The following is an 18,364-nucleotide window of genomic DNA, read 5'->3' on the forward strand; positions in this document are numbered from 1 at the left end:
TCAGGCGGTGCTGCAGGAGCTTTGGATGTCCCATGAAGCGCAGCTCCAAGAAGGAGGAGCTACAGGAGGCCGTAAGGGCCGGGTGGGAGACCAAAGAGGCTGGGGAGACAGATGATGCAGAAGTGGATGAGGATGCACAAAGGAATGGTTTCAGGCCAAAGGATCTGCCTTTGTCCAGAGCGGCCTCAAGAGCTAGCAGCAACCATTCAGCTGACAGTTTTTCCCCAGAGGAGTTGGAGGAAAACCAAAGGGTCAGAGATCATACGTTGGAAATATTGAGGCTTGAAATGGAGCTGAAGCAAATGGAAGAAGAAAGAGAAAGGGCGGCGGAGGAGAACAAAAATGCTCGTGCCCTGGAAGAATTGAAATTGACCTTGGCCCATGAATTAAGAATGAGGAAACTTGAGTTGGAGCTCAGGAGGCATGAGGCCATGAGGGTCTCAGCTGAAGAAGAAACATGGGTAGCTCAAGAGTTGAGCTTTGATGAGTTGGAGGTGGAGTCCAGCTCAGATGGTGGCAGCAAGATTATAGTTTCCAGTGCTGAGAGAAAGGTACAAACATCCAGAGATGTGGCGCCTGACTTGAGGGAGGGGGTTGACATACACCAAGGGGTTCAGGTTTATGATGTAGTTCCAGTGGAGTACAGTGTCCCTGAAATAGATTGGGGGACTGGCACAGGGGACCATATTCCTAGTGGTGGGAGGGACACTCTACTGACTCTAAATGAGAGGTACAGGGAGAGTGGTTCCCCCATGGTAGAAATCTTGGTGTGTGTGTATGAAGACCAGCCAGAAGAGTGTGGGTTGTGTGATAGAGACAGTCAGATACTGCCTTGCCAGTCTCAGGAGAGTTGTGTGGGGTACTTGTGTGTGGCACTGGAGGGTGAGGCAAAGGGTAGCTTGGTTAACAACAGTGGGGGGTTGTGTGATTCATTTGTTGGAGAGCATATTTTAAGTCCCTGTTTTCCAGAGCTATGCCAACACCCAGTGGAGTGTGAGTTCTCTGACCCCAGAGAGCCTGCGTTGGAGGCAGACCTCTTGGTGGATTCCAGAGAGTCTGAGGAGGCATTGGGGAGTGATCCCAAAAGAAGTGGCTTAGATATCTTCCAGACCTGTGAGGTGGAAGAGGTTCAGTGTAGCCCGGTTAGGTCCCAGTGTAGTTGGAGGGGTGTAGGGGTTCATGTCTGGTCTCATTAGAGAAGGAATGAGTGTGGGACGGTGTGTCTCACGGTGCCCGAAACCCAGTCTCAGGGCCGGGAGGGTTCCTTAAGGGAACACCAGGTTGGGGACCTAGACTATACTTGTAGGCCATTTGAGGAGGATCTCCTAGTGTCTGTTTGCTGGGGAGTGCCCGTAACCAGGCCTCCATCAGTTCTGGTGTCTGGCAGTACCACTCCAGTTGGGAGGGTGCAGAAGTCCAGACTGAGGGGTGAGAGGGGGAAGGAATCCCCAGTAGAAGAACCAGTGGGTCAGGGGCCAGCCAGAAGGGCTGAGCCTCCTAAGAGTGACCATGGTGAAACCACTTCTGTCCTGGGGGATCTTCACGCACTGTCAGGTGGACAGGGGTCGGGAGATCTGCGCCAGGCAGACTGTCACATGACACATGAGTTGTGTGTCACCCTCAAGGGGGTACTATGTGAGTCCACAGAAGTCCTGGTGTGCCAGGAAAATGCACAACCGCAGGTTTTGGTCCCTGGGTTGGGAGACCAGGTTCAGGATCTGCCTGACCTGGAAGGAAGTACATATGTAACCAGTGTCCTGACCAATATGATTCCCAGGGGCACCCCTCCAGTAGGGAGGGCGCAGCGCTCTGGAAGGGGGTGCAGAGGGAGGGAGTCCTCTCCTGTGACCCCGGTGCAACCTGAGGGGTTAAACTCTAGGTTAGGAGACCAGTTGCTGGAGGGAGGTCCTGAACTGGTATGAGAGTTGTGTTCTTGGTTGTCTTGGGTGACAGGGTTGCCCCTGGAAGGGGGGAAGGAGTCTCACCCTTGGGGTGGACTGGGTCACACCGGTGTGTTGGCCAGGTGGGTACTGTCTACCAGTATGGGCACATCAGTGAGTGAAGTCCTGGTGCGCCAGGAAGTATTCCACCGCAGGGGTTGGTCCCTGGGTGGGGAAGCCAGGTTCAGGTGTTGTCTGACCTGGAGGCTTTGGAGCCTAGGTTTGAGGGCCAGGTCCGGGGTGTCCCCCCTGACCTGGAATACCAGTTGCAGGATAGAACCCCTGAACTGGTGGGTGAATGGTGCAGGACACCTGCCACAGGTGCCCTGACTTTCTAGAAGGGGGTACCGCTCCAGGTTGGAGGGTACAGAACCCCAAGGAAGCGGAGGGCTGGGTGTGGGGAAGCCCACCCCAGCCTCCTGTCCAGCCGCCAGATACAGGCCCAGGACTGGTGGGTCAGTGCCAGAGTGTCAGACCTGACCTGACAAGAGAGGGAGGGGACAAAGGGTGCCCAGCACCTGGGGCTACTGCCCCCCACGCTCTGACGCCACAGAGGTTTGAGAACCATGAGAGGCATGAGGCCTGGGTCTCATCCGTGATCACTGTTGGTGGTCACTGTGGCTTGCTGTCTGTCTGTTGGGACACACCTGTGAGTAAATTAAGGTTAGGTGCTGCACAGGTGGTGTCCACAGGTAAGGAGAAGGGTTCCACATGGATTGCCATGGTGGACCCTGAGAGTATGGATAGAGTGATACAACTGGGTGTAGGACAGCGTAGAACAGGACTGCCCTGCTGTTTGGGCCAGGTTCCGTGTTCTATTGCCTTAAGCAGGGAATCCCATCGAGGTATCGTTTGGTCTACCCTGGCTTTAGGCTGAAAGGTGGTTGTGTTGAAACTGGCCCTTCTTGCAGGGTCATCCCCAAATTTTTTGCTTCTTCCTCCCTTATTTTTCCTGACCCGTGGCTGTTGGCAATTGGACTCTGCACACTTTACCACTGCTGATCAGTGCTAAAGTGCATATGCTCTCTGTGTAAATTGTTATTGTGATTGGATGTACATGATTGGCATATTTGTATCACCATGAAGTCCCTAGTAAAGTGCACTGAGTGTGCCAGGGCTGATGATGACAAATGCTACTAGTGGGCCTGCAGCACTGATTGTGCCACCCACATGAGTAGCCCTAAAATGGTGTCTCAGACCTGCCACAGCAGTGCCTGTGTGCAGTCTGCGAACTGCCATGTCCTCCTGGTCAGTGTCCCCACTGACCAGGCCTAACCCTTCCCTTTTTGTGCACATTGGTCACCCCTATGGAAGGCCCACGGTACCCCCCTGGGCAGGGTGCAGTGTATATGAAAGGTAGAGCATGTACTGGTGCAGGTGACATGCTCTGGTAGTGAATTCCAGCCATTTTCGTTTTCACTATTGTGAGGCTATCTTGCTCCATAGGTTAACATGGGGGATGCTGGCTACAGTGGCTACCAGCATTTCTTCCCATAGGAAGAAGATAGGACATAAGAGTCTAGTATCCCTGAACTCAGAATTTAATAACACATCTTTTAGGAAAGGTTGTTTTTAAATCCTGTGTTTGAGAACAACACTTTTAGAAAGTTGGTGTTCTCTTGTCTGATGCTTCTGTGTACCTTGGCCTGTTTGTGTATTGACTGTCTGGTTTGAGAGTGACAGGGGCTGAAGATTCCCCAGGAGGCTGGCTGAGTCAGCCCTAGGCTGAATGACTGCATTTGCAACTTGAGTGGTGGGAGGAGATAGCACCTTGGCCTGAATAGGGCTGTGCCTGCCTTCCACAATGCTGGCTCCACCTCTTGCTGGGCGGCTGATGACCCTGCCCCTCACTCTGAAAGGAAAGGAGAAGCCAGGAATACAAAGTGCTCAAGAAACACCCAGAACCGGTTTAGACTGGGCTCAGGGCCCACTTGCACAAAGAGAACAAAGACTTTTAGGGGTATAAGTAAAGGACCCCTGACAACAGAAAATTAGATCATCCTGGAATGGCTGTTGTTCTGCTGGATTGCCCTGCTGTTGCTTTGCTGCCAAGGAGATGGGAAGGACTTTGCTGTGCTGTGTCCCCTTGCTTGAAGGAATCTCCAAGGGCCTGAGAAGAGCATGGCTCCCTGTTCTGAAGTCCCAGGAACAAAAGGACTTTACCCCAGCTTCCACTGAGCTGCACTAAGAGGGTTCTGTCCTTCCTTGAGTGTGTGGCCCATGTGTTGTGCCTTTGGAAGTTGTACTTGTGCTGGGAAGCTGGAAACCCAGATTTGAGAGACTTTGCGACAGAAAAGTTATTGCATCGCTCGCTGCGGAGCGCATCCCCGACAGTGCGAGGAAATTCCCACTGCTACGAAGGTCGAGATCGTCGCAGCGCCTGTTGCCGCTGTCAGAGCCGTCGCATCCTTCATCTGCGGGATGCACGCGATCGGTGCGGGAAGCCTAACATCGCTGCGAGTGTCGTCACAGAGCCTGTCGCCGCTGGGTGAGATCGCTGCACAGCCTGCTTGCAGACCGCATCACCGCGAGAGTCATCGCCGAAGCCATCGCATCGAGGAGCTGCGAGAGAGAAGATCACGGCTGGTCCGAGCATCGTGGCCCGGAGATCGTCGCAACTACAAAGATCTTCGCATCGTGCCTTTGCAAGAACAAACTTCCTACGGAACCAACGCACCGGAATCCATACAAGTGGCCTTCCTCCCTATACAGACTGGATTTGTCGCAACACGCCCGCTGCTGCAGCGGGGCTGTCACATCGCCTCCCCAGGGTCTCAGGAGCAATCCAAAGCTTGTTTTCCACCATGCCAGCTTCTGCTTTTGGAACTTTGTCGCAACGAAAGGTACTGTGTCTGAAAAGTGACGCAACTGTGAACTTTTCACGCAATTGTGGATTATTTTATCACAACCTAAAGAACATTTTACTGCAGCCTTAAGAACTCTTTTGAAACCATATTCTTGAACTGTGTATGTTGGATTCTTGTCATTTTGGTCTTGTGTAGTTTAAATTAAATACCTTTATTTTTCTAAACTGTTGTGAGTCAGTTTGTGGTGTTTTCACTGTGTTACTGTGAGTGTTGGTACAAATACTTTACACATTGCCTTCTGATTAGCCTTTTCTGCTCGTGCCAAGCTACCTAGAGGGGAGTGGGGGTTATCTCAGAGGGTTTCCTCCTTGCCCTGACTAGAAGCAAGGGTCCCTATTTGGACAGTGTTATCTACCTCTGCCAACTAGAGACCCCCATTTCTAACACTCCCCTTTCTCTACTCACAGTTCTCCTATTTTTTCTTATACTACCCACTCTCTCCTGATATTTCCCTCTTTTCTTATTGTCACATTCCTCTCCTCATTCTCCCTGTCCTTATACTCCTCCCTGTTTTCATCTTCTCCTCTCTCTCCTCTTGCTTCTCCCTGTTTCTTCATACTACTGCCTTTTTCTTATATTCCCTTTTGTCCTATACTCCTTCTCTCTGTGTTCATATTCTCCTCTCTTTCTTCATATTCCTTTTCTATTTTCATTTTCTGTTCTCTCTCTTTATACTTCCCCTTTCTGTTCATACTGCCTGCTCTCTTCTCTTACTCCTCCTTGATTCCTTGCATACACTCTGCAGCACTTTCCTTATACTCCCCGTCTTTTCATACTGATCTCTCTCTTTATATTTGTTTCTCTTGTCGTACACCTACCTCTTTCCTTATACCCCTTTCACTCTTCATAACCCCATCTGTTTATACTCCTTCTTTTCTTATCATCCTGTATCCTCTGTTCTTGTACACCATTTTTCTCCTTATGCTCTACTGTTCCTCACATTCTCCCTGCTCTCTTTTGGTACTGTCCTCTCTCTCATTATACACACCTCTCTTTTCTTATATATTTTTTTGTCCTTATACTTGCGCCTCTTTCCACACATCCCTTCTTTTCTCTTTATAGTCCTTTCTTTCTTCTTATACTGCCCCCCAGTCTCCTCACACTCTCTCTCTTTCTTCTTATGCTCTCTCTTCTCTCCTCATACTCCCAACTTTCTCCTCTTACTCTCCTTTACCTCTTCATACTTTTTAGTGTGCTCATACTCCGTTTATCCCCTTATACTGCAGTGTCTGCTTATACTCCCCTTTCTCCTCATATTTTCCCTTGTCTCATACTCCTGCTTCTGTTGTTATAACTCCTTCTATTTTCATACTGCCACCTTTGTTCTCATAATCCTTCCTCTCTTCTTATAAGTAATATAATAGTATATTTCATTTATTTACTTTTGTAATGTTATGTATATTTTTTATAATGGATTCTATTTTTCAACACTGAAAAAAATTCATCATGCTTGCAAAATCTGAAAAGAGGAAATGACGAAAGAAAGCTGTTTATTTAAAGAGAAGTCATCCACATGATTTACCTGAAGAACAATGTGTTAACAAAAAGAAAAAAAGTCCTGGTAAGGGAACAAAGATTTTTTTGGAGGAAATTATCAAACACTAAGAATAGTGTGCGCAATGTGAAAAGTACAAATTGTGTATCTACAAATAAAAAGAAAAATAAGAAAAAGAGAGAACAGCCATGGGCATTCATCTTGTAAAAAACAAGTGTATAGTAAAAGGAGGAAGAATCAATTTCAGGAAATTAGAAAAATAATGTCTTATAATAGAGTTTTGTTGAACTTGTTGAAAGAAGTAAAGAAATGTAAAAAAACAGCTTTTTATAAGAAAAAGAAACATATAGAAAATGTAGCTGAGAAAGCTTTGGAATTGAATTTTTGTTATTTGTTTTAGTAATCAATAGAATTCCATCACTAGATAAGCCAATCCATTTAATAAAGGCCAAAAGTAAGTGGAGAAGAGTAATTAACAGAAGCAATTTTTCAGATTTCTTTTGGGTGAATTGAAACATACTTCAAGTTCTGAGCCTTTTATTAATGAAGAGAGTTATTTTCAGAGTAATGATTTGTTGCATGCAGTTGACACTAGTGGTCCTGTTTAGGAGGTTAGAAATGGTTGCCCAATTGAGAAAGAGAAAATTGTTCCTAGAAATGCAGAAGAGGTGTTAACTGATGAGGTTTTAGGGAGCTCCAGTGTACACTTGGAATTGCAGTAGTATTTGTAGTGTACGGCAGGAATCTATTGATTTTTTACGCAATTTCTTACGTAACTTTACTAACAAAAGTGTTAAACAAAAGATTAAGATGTTGCAAGGATTAGGCCCTTGCAGAGTGAGAGAAAATACTGGTTTGCAAGGTCATTCTCTGGCTTGACTTTCTAAAAAAGTATGTCAAAGTGTTTTTCATCATTTCAGGATGTTAGCATGTACATCATACTCAAATGAGGAAATTAGTCAGAACATTGTATTACGCAAAAAGTCCAGCACTAATGTTAAAAAAGTGCTCTTTTGCGTATATCTGTATCAGACGTGATGAACATTTGTGATGAAATTCAGGTTAGTTACTTTGGTCCTGAGGAAGACAGTGCAGAAATGTATACATTATTTGAAGGAAATCTGAAAGAGAATGTACAACATTGTAGTACAGAAATTTTGAGCAAGAAATTGCAGAGTTTGAGGTGATCTCAGGTGAAAGGCCAGGACTGTTGATCTGTATTTAAAAAGTGAAAAGGAAAATAATAATGAGTGGATGGAATTTGCAACGTATTTGTTGGTAGAGAATTGTTTAGATTTGGGTTCTGATCAGCGTATTTGTAAATATTGTTATAATAAATTAGACGAGAACAAAAATCCCTGCTAAAGCTGTGCATAATAATCTTGAGTTGGTAAATATTCCTTCTGAAATCTTATAGATTTCACTCAGTCACTTTTAGGAGGCGCTCCTGCGACAGAACACCCCCCCTCACTGCGCAGGAAAGCCTCCTTCTGGCGCACGGCTTTACAATGTCATGCACCTTCCAGATGCGTATTATTGTAAATACCACACACCATGGCACATCTTTTGCACCACCAGTGCATCACAAAAGTGACGCAACAGCTGTGTAAAAGAAGCACAAGGGGGTTGTAAATCCACCCCTAACACATACAAATTCATCCAGGCAGTTTCACCAGCAGTGCAAATTAAAGCATAGACTTGTAACATATTATGTGCATATGTTACATTCTAGTGTTTTGGAGGCACTACAGTATACTATAGGTAAACACCTTATACATTTATGCTATAGCACATCCTTATAGTTCTAAAAAGCACAGTTTTTTTGTGTTTTTAGTTTTCTATTTCTTTTGTATGTTTTTTAACAAGATTTTTTTTTTTTTTATTGAACTGGAACCCAAAAAGTGTCCAACAGGAACAAAACAATGAAAAAAAAACTTATGTCGAGGACAGCGATGCTCCTGCTTCCTATTTGACAGGATTCTCAGAAGAGATGGTTCTTCTTAGAAAGTCAAAGTAGAATGAATAAAATGGGAGGGGTCTTTCAACAGTTGGAATAGGAAGTGTCATGAACCAATCAAATCTCTTCTTTTAAAGTCACATGTAAGTATGGGCGAATTTTGAAAATTCGCGATTCGGGAATTCGTAAAAAAATCTGCGAATTCACGGATTTCCCCGCAAAATCGCAGATTTTTTGGCAATTGCACTATACTCAACTGGAGTACTTTCTACTGGCTAATCAGTAAGTGCTATCTCGTTGGGTAAAAAATGTATCATGCTTTTCTTACACTACAGCTGCGAAAAAGGCCCAGAAGAGTTGTCTACAGTGACCCCGTGTGTCTGTAACTTTCCCACCGCGCCCATAAGCACCGAGGTCCCTCGAGTGAGCTGTCCATCACAGTGGGGAAAAGGGCTGGTAGAGGTTGCATCGCCTAGTGTGTGTGGGGCCGGGGTTCTGTGCGAGTTCACATGCCTCTTGTTTATAAAGGTCAGAGACCTATCAGTACAGCAGATGAGGAGAAAGCAGTAAGTGCTACCTCGTTGGGTAAAAAATGTATCATGCTTTTCCTACACTACAGCTGCGTAAAGGCCCAGAAGAGTTGTCTCCAGTGACCCCGTGTGTCTGTAACTCTGCCAGTGCGCCCATAGACGCCGAGGTCCCTCGAGTGAGCTGTCCATCACAGTGGGGAAAAGGGCGGGAAGAGGTTGCATAGCCTAGTGTGTATGGGGCCGGGCTTCTATGCAAGTTCACATGCCTCCTGTTTAATAAGGTCAGAGACCGATCAGCGCAGCAGATGAGGGGAAAGCAGTAAGTGCTACGTCGTTGGGCAAAAAAATGTATTGTGCTTATCCTACACTACAGCTGCGTAAAGGCCCTGAAGAGTTGTCTCCAGTGACCCAGTGTGTCTGTAACTTTGCCACCGCGCCTATCGGTGCCGAGGTCCCTCGAGTGAGCTGTCCATCACAGTGGGGGAAATGGCGGGTAGAGGTTGCATAGCCTAGTGTGTGTTGGGCCGGGCTTCTGTGCGAGTTCAAAGCCTCTTGTTTATAAAGGTCAGAGACCGATCAGCGCAGCAGATGAGGAGAAAGCAGCCTACTGGTCACTGGAGGTACAGGGGGATTGCGCTCGAGAAACTCATGGATACCTAGACCTCCATCACAGATTACAGCTATTTGTAGATGGTAGATTTGGGGAGAAAGCACACCTGCCTAGCATCGACCGTGCTCACTAGATTCTTGGGCTGTTTAATATTGCGTTACTGAATTTGAGCTTCAACTCGGGCACCTGCTCTATTTATATCTGTAAGTGCTTTCTGCTGAGGTTTAATTTTTGTGACAGGAGCTTTGTTGCCTAAATGTAACTATTCTCTGACCCTGCTTTGATGGTCAGAGCAGGGTCAGAGAATAGTTGCAAGTAGGCAACGAGGTACCGCTCAGGAAGCACTTACAGGGTTACTGCAGGTGCCCAAGTTGAAGTTAATTTCTTTGTAACCCTTTTGTAAAAGAAATTAGCTTCAACTTCGGCACCTGCTGTAACCCTGTAAGTGCTTCCTGAACAATATTCGTCCCGTTCACGGATTTGTGGATTTTGCAGCGATTTCGCAAGAATCTCGGATCGCGAAATTGCGGAAAATCTGCAAATTCCGCTAGCGGACCGAATTTTGCACCCACCCTTAGTCACATTGCTTTGCGTACGCTTACAGTGTGCTTACGGTGCTCTTACAGTGCGAGTACGAACGACGTACGACGCTTATTAAAAGTTTTCAAAAACTATTTTCATGATTATCCCAGATAATTTCTTCCCTTAATATGTATATTATAAATATATGTTTTTGAACAACTAGAAACTTTTGGCCGTATGCGTACGGGGCGCCGTACATGACGTCACACGGAAGTGTGGATGCAACGCGTAACGTCAAAGCGCATTCGTGACGTGTGCGCGTGTACGTGCAGAGTACAATTTACCGTAGAAAGTATGGTGCGAGCATTATATTAGTATGGATCTATATATCCATATCTCTCTTTATTATATTAGTATGGATGTATATATCCATACTAATACAATAAAGAGACAGCCCAAACATTTGAGGCGGGTAATTTCAGGAACCACAGCACCAATCACAACACCCAATACAGCGTCGTAAAGGGCAGTTGCAGCAGAAGGACATAGGCTATGCAGACGCCCACCATATACATTTAAAAGGTAAAAGAACCGTGCCAGGAAAGTAGTCCCTTGTGGGCGTGTCTGCGTTGTGCTGTGGGCGTGTGCTGGGGTGTGACAAACGCTGGGGGCGTGTGGTACGTTCCGCCCTTCATGCCATGTCTCATATCGTATGCTACTCCCACCCTGCTCCCTTTAAATACCCCTGCACCCCATAATCATAACCCACCCTTACTCCTTAAAATACCCCAGCACCCTTAAACACTAACCCATCTTAACCCTATACATATACCCTGTACCCCAAAACCCAAACCTATCTCTAAACTCTAAAAATACCCCTGTACCCCAAAACCCAAACCTAGCCCTGAACCCTATAAATACCCCTGTACCTCAAAACCCAAACCTACTCCTGAACCCTAAAATACCCCTGCACCCCAAAACCCAAACCTAGCCCTGAACCCTAAAAATATTACTGTGCCCCAAAACCCAAACATACCGCTGAACCCTAAAATACCCCTGTACCCCAAAACCCAAACCTAGCCCTGAACCCTTAAAATGCCCCTGTGCCCCAAAACCCAAACCTACCGATGAACCCTAAAAATACCCCTCTACTCCAAAACCCAATTCTAGCCCTGAACCCTAAAATTAACCGTGTACCCCAAAACCCAAAACCTACCCCTGAACCCTGAAATACCCCTGTACCCCAAAACCCAAACCTAGCCCTGAACCCTTAAAATACCCCTATACCCCAAACCCTAAACCTACCCTTAACCCTAAAAATACCCCTATACTCCAAAACCCAAACCTAGCCCTGAACCCTAAAAATACCCCTGTACCCCTAAACCCATACCTATCCCTAAACCCTAAAACTACCCCTGTACCCCATAACCCAAAACTATATCTGAACCCTTAAAATACCCAAACACCCCAAAACATATACCTCAGTACCCCAAAACATATACTCCTATACCCATACTTACCTTATCCAAACATTAAAAAAAACACGCTTTTACCATTCATGCATTTACAACGAATTTAGTTGTAAATGTATGTGTGGTAAAAGCAAATAAAATGTAATGCCATGCGTTATAATGGCATTGCGGAGTCATGGTACTTTCGTAATGAAAGTATGCGGAGTGATGGTATGCGGAAAGAAAGTTGCGGAATAATGGGTGTTTACCCTCCCCCGGAAAGTACATTGGTTGAACGGCGGCCCACATCTCCAGCAACATACTCATATTTTTTCACCACCCATTTGAAAAATGCACAGGTCTCTCTTGTTGATGTCCAGCACCAACATACACTTTAAGACACACCTCCCACCACAAGTTCTAGAAATGCGAACTTTAGAGCTGGGGAGCTACGTGCGAATCTCGGCATCAGCCCAACATCCTGTGATTCCAGGCAAACCGCTTTGTCTCCCCGTGCCTACCACAAATGATTGTGTTCTTCTGTAATGTAAATTGTGCTCATGCCATGTTGTCGAATTCGCGCTATATAATATTGCAAGGAAAAATAAAGTAAAGAAACTCGAGTTCACACACTACTGAACGCGCACTCTTAAGTGCATCAGCAGTGCACTGTGAATCGGAGCGTTTCAGAGGCCTGTCACAGATAAGAAGTGCTATCAAAACGAAATCCTACAAAACAATATACTACTGGCCGGCAGCAATTCATTCATAGTGTGGTCTTTGCTTTTAAGAAATAGTATGTAATACATAAATACTGCAATGAACAGTAAGTTAATTCCTATTTTTTTTTATAAATGTCACGATCACATGAGATTCTTACAGGATTATGAAAAGTAGGGAGGCGAAGGTGATGTTTGAATACACTCTGCTATGCACCCATGTTACTGTAAGAAGGAGTCTTACTGGAGCCGGTGTTTATCAGACTGTAATCTATATTCCCAATAGGCTCTGCGCATTGGAATAATATATCCTATAGATTTGACGTAGGACTTATGTCAATATGTCTCTATTGAATATACTACACTTAATTGTGTGTGTGCCAGCTAACTCAAAGGTCACTAGAAATTTTCTCGAATACACAAGAAGGTTTCTGACAACTGCATAAACATGACAACTTTGTTTCCCAAGAATATGAATATATGTCTCAGAGTCGTGGAAACAATAGATAACTAGTTCAATCAGTCAATTGTGCATGCTTTGTTTCTACAGAGTTGCAGAGAAATAGTGAGACGGGCATTTTCAATAAAAAGGGTTTATTGAACAGTCTTCTTTCTCATGCAAGAGAAGTGAACTGCTACAATTGTTAGGCAGACTGCAAAATATAATGCGGACAGCGTAAACAATAATATGAAATAATACTGAAAGAGCATTGTATGGTTTCTAACCATATAAAAATATATACATAAATAACATAGACTAAAATACTCAACTTGTGCTTCGAAAATACGGCTACCCTAATGTACCTAATCTAGGTCTATGTACAAGAGAAGAAGAAAGTATGGTCTTTTGCATAGGTTTAGTTTTGCCAAGAATCTACCAAAAGTTTGTCTAGGTTCTTATCAGCTCCATACCTTAGAATGAAGGAGGTCTGGTATCTCTGTCTCGGGACTCGATTTCTTAACACCCCGCAAGGGGAGACGGAAACACTGGAGCTGGATTCTCGGCAGGAGAAAGGCAGCTTCCTGATCAGAGTGACAGCTGGAGAGTCGGCTTCCTTCAGCACCTGCTGTAGTGAGCTGCGGTACAAAAGGGGGTGGTTATGGACGGAGCATCTGATTCAATCAAACACTCACATCCAGTCAAAAGATCTGGGTTTAATCCATCACCGTTCTTTAGCCCACTCTGCCACCCCAGTTCAGACATGGCTATATGCAAATCAGTCTGACCCTGTGCCTCATGGGAACAGTCCAGCCCGAAATGCCAAGCCATGTCTTCCCTGGACCGGAAACAAGCTTCCGAGGACCGGTTTCTGGCATTCCAGCCGTCTTCAGCCCGGCTTGCTTGAATCCAGTGGCAAAGTGAGCAAGGGACTCACGTCTGAGCATACCCTGCCACACTTATGGCGGCCAAAAGCGGTACAAAAGGGGATGGTGATGGACGGAGCATCTGAATCAATCAAACACTCACACCCAGTCAAAAGATCTGGGTTTAATCCATCACCGTTCTTTAGCCCACTCTGCCACCCCAGTTCAGACAAGGCTATATGCAAATCAGTCTGACCCTGTGCCTCATGGGAACAGTCCAGCCCGAACTGCCAAGCCATGTCTTCCCTGGACCAGAAACAAGCTCGAGAGGACCGGTTTCTGGCATTCCAGCCGTCTTCTGCCCGGCTTGCTTGAATCCAGTGGCAAAGTGAGCAAGGGACCGTCCATCACCACCCCCTTTTGTAGCGAGCTGCGTCAGGCAAGTAGGTCTTGATGCCTTTAGGCAAAGTTGCGCAATACAAAACTTTTTTCATTCATTCATTCGGGTTTTCGAACTGGTCCGAACCACCGTATCTTGCTATAGCAAGAGAAGGTATATTTATACCTTGAAGGTGTTTAGGATTGCCATAGTTTGAAGTAAAGTTGGGCTTTTGAACGTCATAAATGAATCCCTGGGGAATAGTTGTTCATTGTAAAGTAACTGAGTTCTTGGAGAAATCAATATGCAAGCAAAGAGAAGTTCCCTAACGGCTTAAGCTGTTTTTCCAAGAAATCGTTGTGACGTTTTGTGAATGGATGGAAGTAGCCATGCCTGTATTTGGGTAGCATGGGCTATGCCTAAATAAGGGCTTTATTTCTATGCCTATATAAGGGCAATGTGAATTGTACCATGTATCAGGAAAATGTAATCGGAGCCTAAAATGCCACACAACACTATGTTCATTGGTTTGAGAGGAGTTTTGAGTGGAGTTATGGCACATCCAAACACCCTACTATGCACACCTATCTTCTGAGATAGTGGTCTGAATGGAGAGCCCAGTACCTCCCCACACCCTACTAAGCACACCTATCCTTACAGAGAGGGATTGCAACAGAGAGCCCATCCTCGCCAGTCAACCTACTACGCACACCCATCAATACAGAGTGATGTCTCAGCAAAGAGGTCAGTCCCTCAACACACCCTACTACACACACCTGCCATCTGAAAGAGAAGTCCAAAAAGAGAGGGCAGTCCCTTCCCCCTGCCTAATATGCACATCTGGCATCTGAAAGAGAGGTCTGAAAGGAGAGACAGTCCCTCTGCACACACTATTATGCATACCCACCATCTGAGAGAGGCGATGAAAGGCAAGCCAGTCCCTCCCCACACCCTACTATGCACACTTTTCATTACAGAGAGAGGTCTCAGCAGAGAGGCCAGTCTATTCACACTCCCTACAATGCACACCCGTGATTTGAGAGAGAGGTCTGACAAGAGACTTCAGTTCTTTGCCACACCCTACTATGCACACACATCGTAACAGGAAGAGGTCTCAGCTGAGAGGCCAGCCCCTCTACAAAACTGGATACACGCACCTGTCATCTGGGAGAGATGTCTAAAAGAAGAGGCCAGTCAATACACACATCCTACTATGCACAGAGAGATGTCTCAGCAGAGAGGACAGTCCCTCTACATACCCTACTATGCACACCTGTCATCTGAGAAAGAGGTCGAAAAGGAGAGGGCAGTTTTTTCCCACACCCTTTTACACATACCCATTACCTGAGATAGGGGTCTGAAAAGAGAGGCAAGTCCCTCTACAAGAACTCTAGTAAGCACAACCATCTTTGCAAGAGTAATGACACCTCAAAAAAGGTTGCTGCTGACATGTTTTGATATCAGAGTTACAATAATGGGTCAAATAAACATTTTCTATTGAATATTTATCTGTTTAATACTCACACATACTTTACAAAGATTTTGCAAACTGTGAATCATTTCCTGTTTTATTACAATAATAAAAAGCATATTTTTACTAAAATAATATTAGGACACACTATCCATACTAATATAATAAAGAGAGAGCCCAACTCTTTGAGGCGGGTAATCTCAGGAACCACAGCACCAATCACAACACCCAATACAGCGTTGGAAAGGGCAGTTGCAGCAGAAGGACATAGGCTATGCAGACGCCCACCATATACATTTGAAAGGTAAAAGAACTGTGCCAGCAAAGTATTCCCTTGTGGGCGTGTCTGCGTTGTGCTGTGGACGTGTGCTCGGGCGTGACAAACGCTGGGAGAGTGTGGTACGTTCCTTCCTTCATGCCATGTCTCATATTGCGTGCAATCCCACCCTGCTCCCCTGCACCCCATAATCATAACCCACCCTTACTCCTTAAAATACCCCAGCACCCTTAAACACTAATCCATCTTAACCCTATAAATATACCCTGTACCCCAAAACCCAAACCTGTTGTCGAATTCGCGCTATATAATATTGCAAAGAAAAATAAAGTAGGGAAACTCGAGTTCACACACTACTGAACGCGCACTCTTAAGTGCATCAGCGGTGCACTGTGAATCGGAGCGTTTCACAGGCCTGTCACAGATAAGAAGTGCTATCAAAACAAAATCCTACAAAACAATATACTACTGGCCGGCACAATTCATACCCGGACAACCTCGGGACAGGCTGCTAGTATATTATAAAGTCATTCTATGATTCACACAAATAAATTTACTTTTAAAAAACCTAGAAATTAACTGCTATTCAATTAGGTGTAGTAAAAATATCATTTGTTCTTAAAAATAAAACTTAGAAACTGAATGAAAAAACAAAAGGATAAATTAACGTTATAGTTAAGGTTATTTTTCAGAGTGAACATTAACGTTTTGAACTATCAAAGTTCAGCAATTCACCTGTTATAGTTAGCAGCACTAACTAAAATCTGCACCCTTGCCATGCACTGCTTATGACCTCACATTTGACATCACTCATTGCATGTTCTATAACATCATTTATGATATCACTGATGACATCTCAAATGACATCATTGATGATATTACTGATGACATCATCCACGCTTCGTTTGCACACATATTGCTGTATGATGAGCTATGACTTTACATGTAGCATACTTCACATTAACAATCAACTACAGATATGGAATCCCTAATTGAGTATGGTGTTGAATCTGTATATAAGAAAAGTCAAGATAGTGAATGCCAGTATCAAAACAAATGCTCTACTATTTGACAGCTATTATCCGTATCAAACCCCTGACACACATCAAACCTACATTACGAAAATTAAGTTGCTATCCGTAGAGAACTGAGTACTGTAAACAATGATTACTCTGTGGAGACAGTTTACTTTATATCACACTGTTTGCAAACACTGACATTTTCATAAGAAATATACCACAGACTATTCAAAAATATCTACTAACGGGGGGCTTGGCCTGCATCCAAGGAAGATGGCCACACATTAAGTGAGCAGCGACCCATATCCTTTCTTTCCACCCCTAATCCAGCATAATCCCAAGTGTTGGTGGCACCTACCGCTGTCGGAAGTGGCAGCGAAGTGGCGGGCTATGTCCATTTGCAGCGTGACCCCTGTTCTGTACCCCGGTGGCGGCCGCAGGTGAACGCGGCTGAGGAGCTCGGTGAAGTCAAAATGGCGGCTGTGGGGGCGGAGCTCGAAGTCTGCGAGCCCGCATCGCTGGTGAGCAGGGAGGAGGCCGATGCTGATTGGAGTGCGCCTGCTATTCCCCTTCCAGGCACAGTGTGCACAGCGGCGGTATCCGGGCTGGCAATCTGGCAGCTGCGTAGGTGTCGGCGGCAGGCCGTACTCTGCAGTAGAACCGCAAGTGAGGCAGTGAGAAGGCAGGGGGTGGCGGCATATTGGACTTGGTGCCGTAAGGAGGGCTACGGCTGGCTCCTGCGTGGGCCCCGGCAGCGGCGGTGATTCAAGGGGCCGCATTGGGACAAAGGCAGGCAGAGCAAGTCGAGGCCTACATGGAGGGGCCTACACATACATTGCTGGACTGAGTGTGGGAGCCGGAGGGCCCCGGGTTCCAGCAGTGACATCGCATGGGAGGGGTGCGTCCCCCCCGATCAAGTGCAAGCACATGACAACAGAGAGGCCAGGAGTGACAGTCAGCAGAGGGCTGGAGGAGGCCGGGCGGGCCGAGAAAGGCTTGAGGCTGTTGATTTGCCAGGCCTAGTGAGCCACGTTAGTGGGCCAATTACTGCAAGTTACACTTGGCAAGCGGAGGCTGCGGAGGTGAGAGTGAATATGAAAGCAGTGGCTCGCTGACAGCGGAGTGCCGGACGGTCGGGCCCGGGGCTCCATCAGGATCCTGAGAGTACGAGTTGGTGCGTCCTAGTCGGGGCCCGGCGGACTGAGCCCGATACGTGGGTTCCAAAGTACAGCGTGGGCCTGCGGTGGGTGCTCCACTGGAGTCAAGCTATCCTGGCTGAAGACTGCTGATAGCCAGAAACTGGTCCTAGGATGCTTGATTCCGGTCCAGGGAAGACATGGCTTGGCAGTTCGGGCTGGACTGTTCCCATGAGGCACAGGGTCAAGAATGATTTGCATATGGCCATGTCTGAACTGGGGTGTCTTGGTGAGCAAACTAACGATGGATTAAACCCAGATCTGTGACTGGGGTGAATGTTTTGCCATTGTGCAACATTCCATCCATCATATTGTGTGTTTTTGCTGTTCATCCTATGTGGGAAGGGTATGCCCAGACGTGGGTCCCGTGCTCACTAAGCCACTGGAGTCAAGCTCTCCTGGCTGAAGATGGCTGATAGCCAGAAACCGGTCCTAGGATGCTTGATTCCGGTCCAGGGAAGACATGGCTTGGCAGTTCGGGCTGGACTGTTCCCATGAGGCACATGGTTAAGACTGATTTGCATATGTCCATGTCTGAACTGGGGTGGCTTGGTGATCAAAATAACAATGGATTAAACCCATATCTGTGACTGGGGTGAATGTTTTGTCATTCTGCAGCATTACGT

Source organism: Lissotriton vulgaris, unplaced genomic scaffold, assembly GCF_964263255.1.
Source record: "Lissotriton vulgaris unplaced genomic scaffold, aLisVul1.2 SCAFFOLD_1017, whole genome shotgun sequence".
In the NCBI taxonomy this organism is placed as follows: Eukaryota; Metazoa; Chordata; class Amphibia; order Caudata; family Salamandridae; genus Lissotriton; species Lissotriton vulgaris.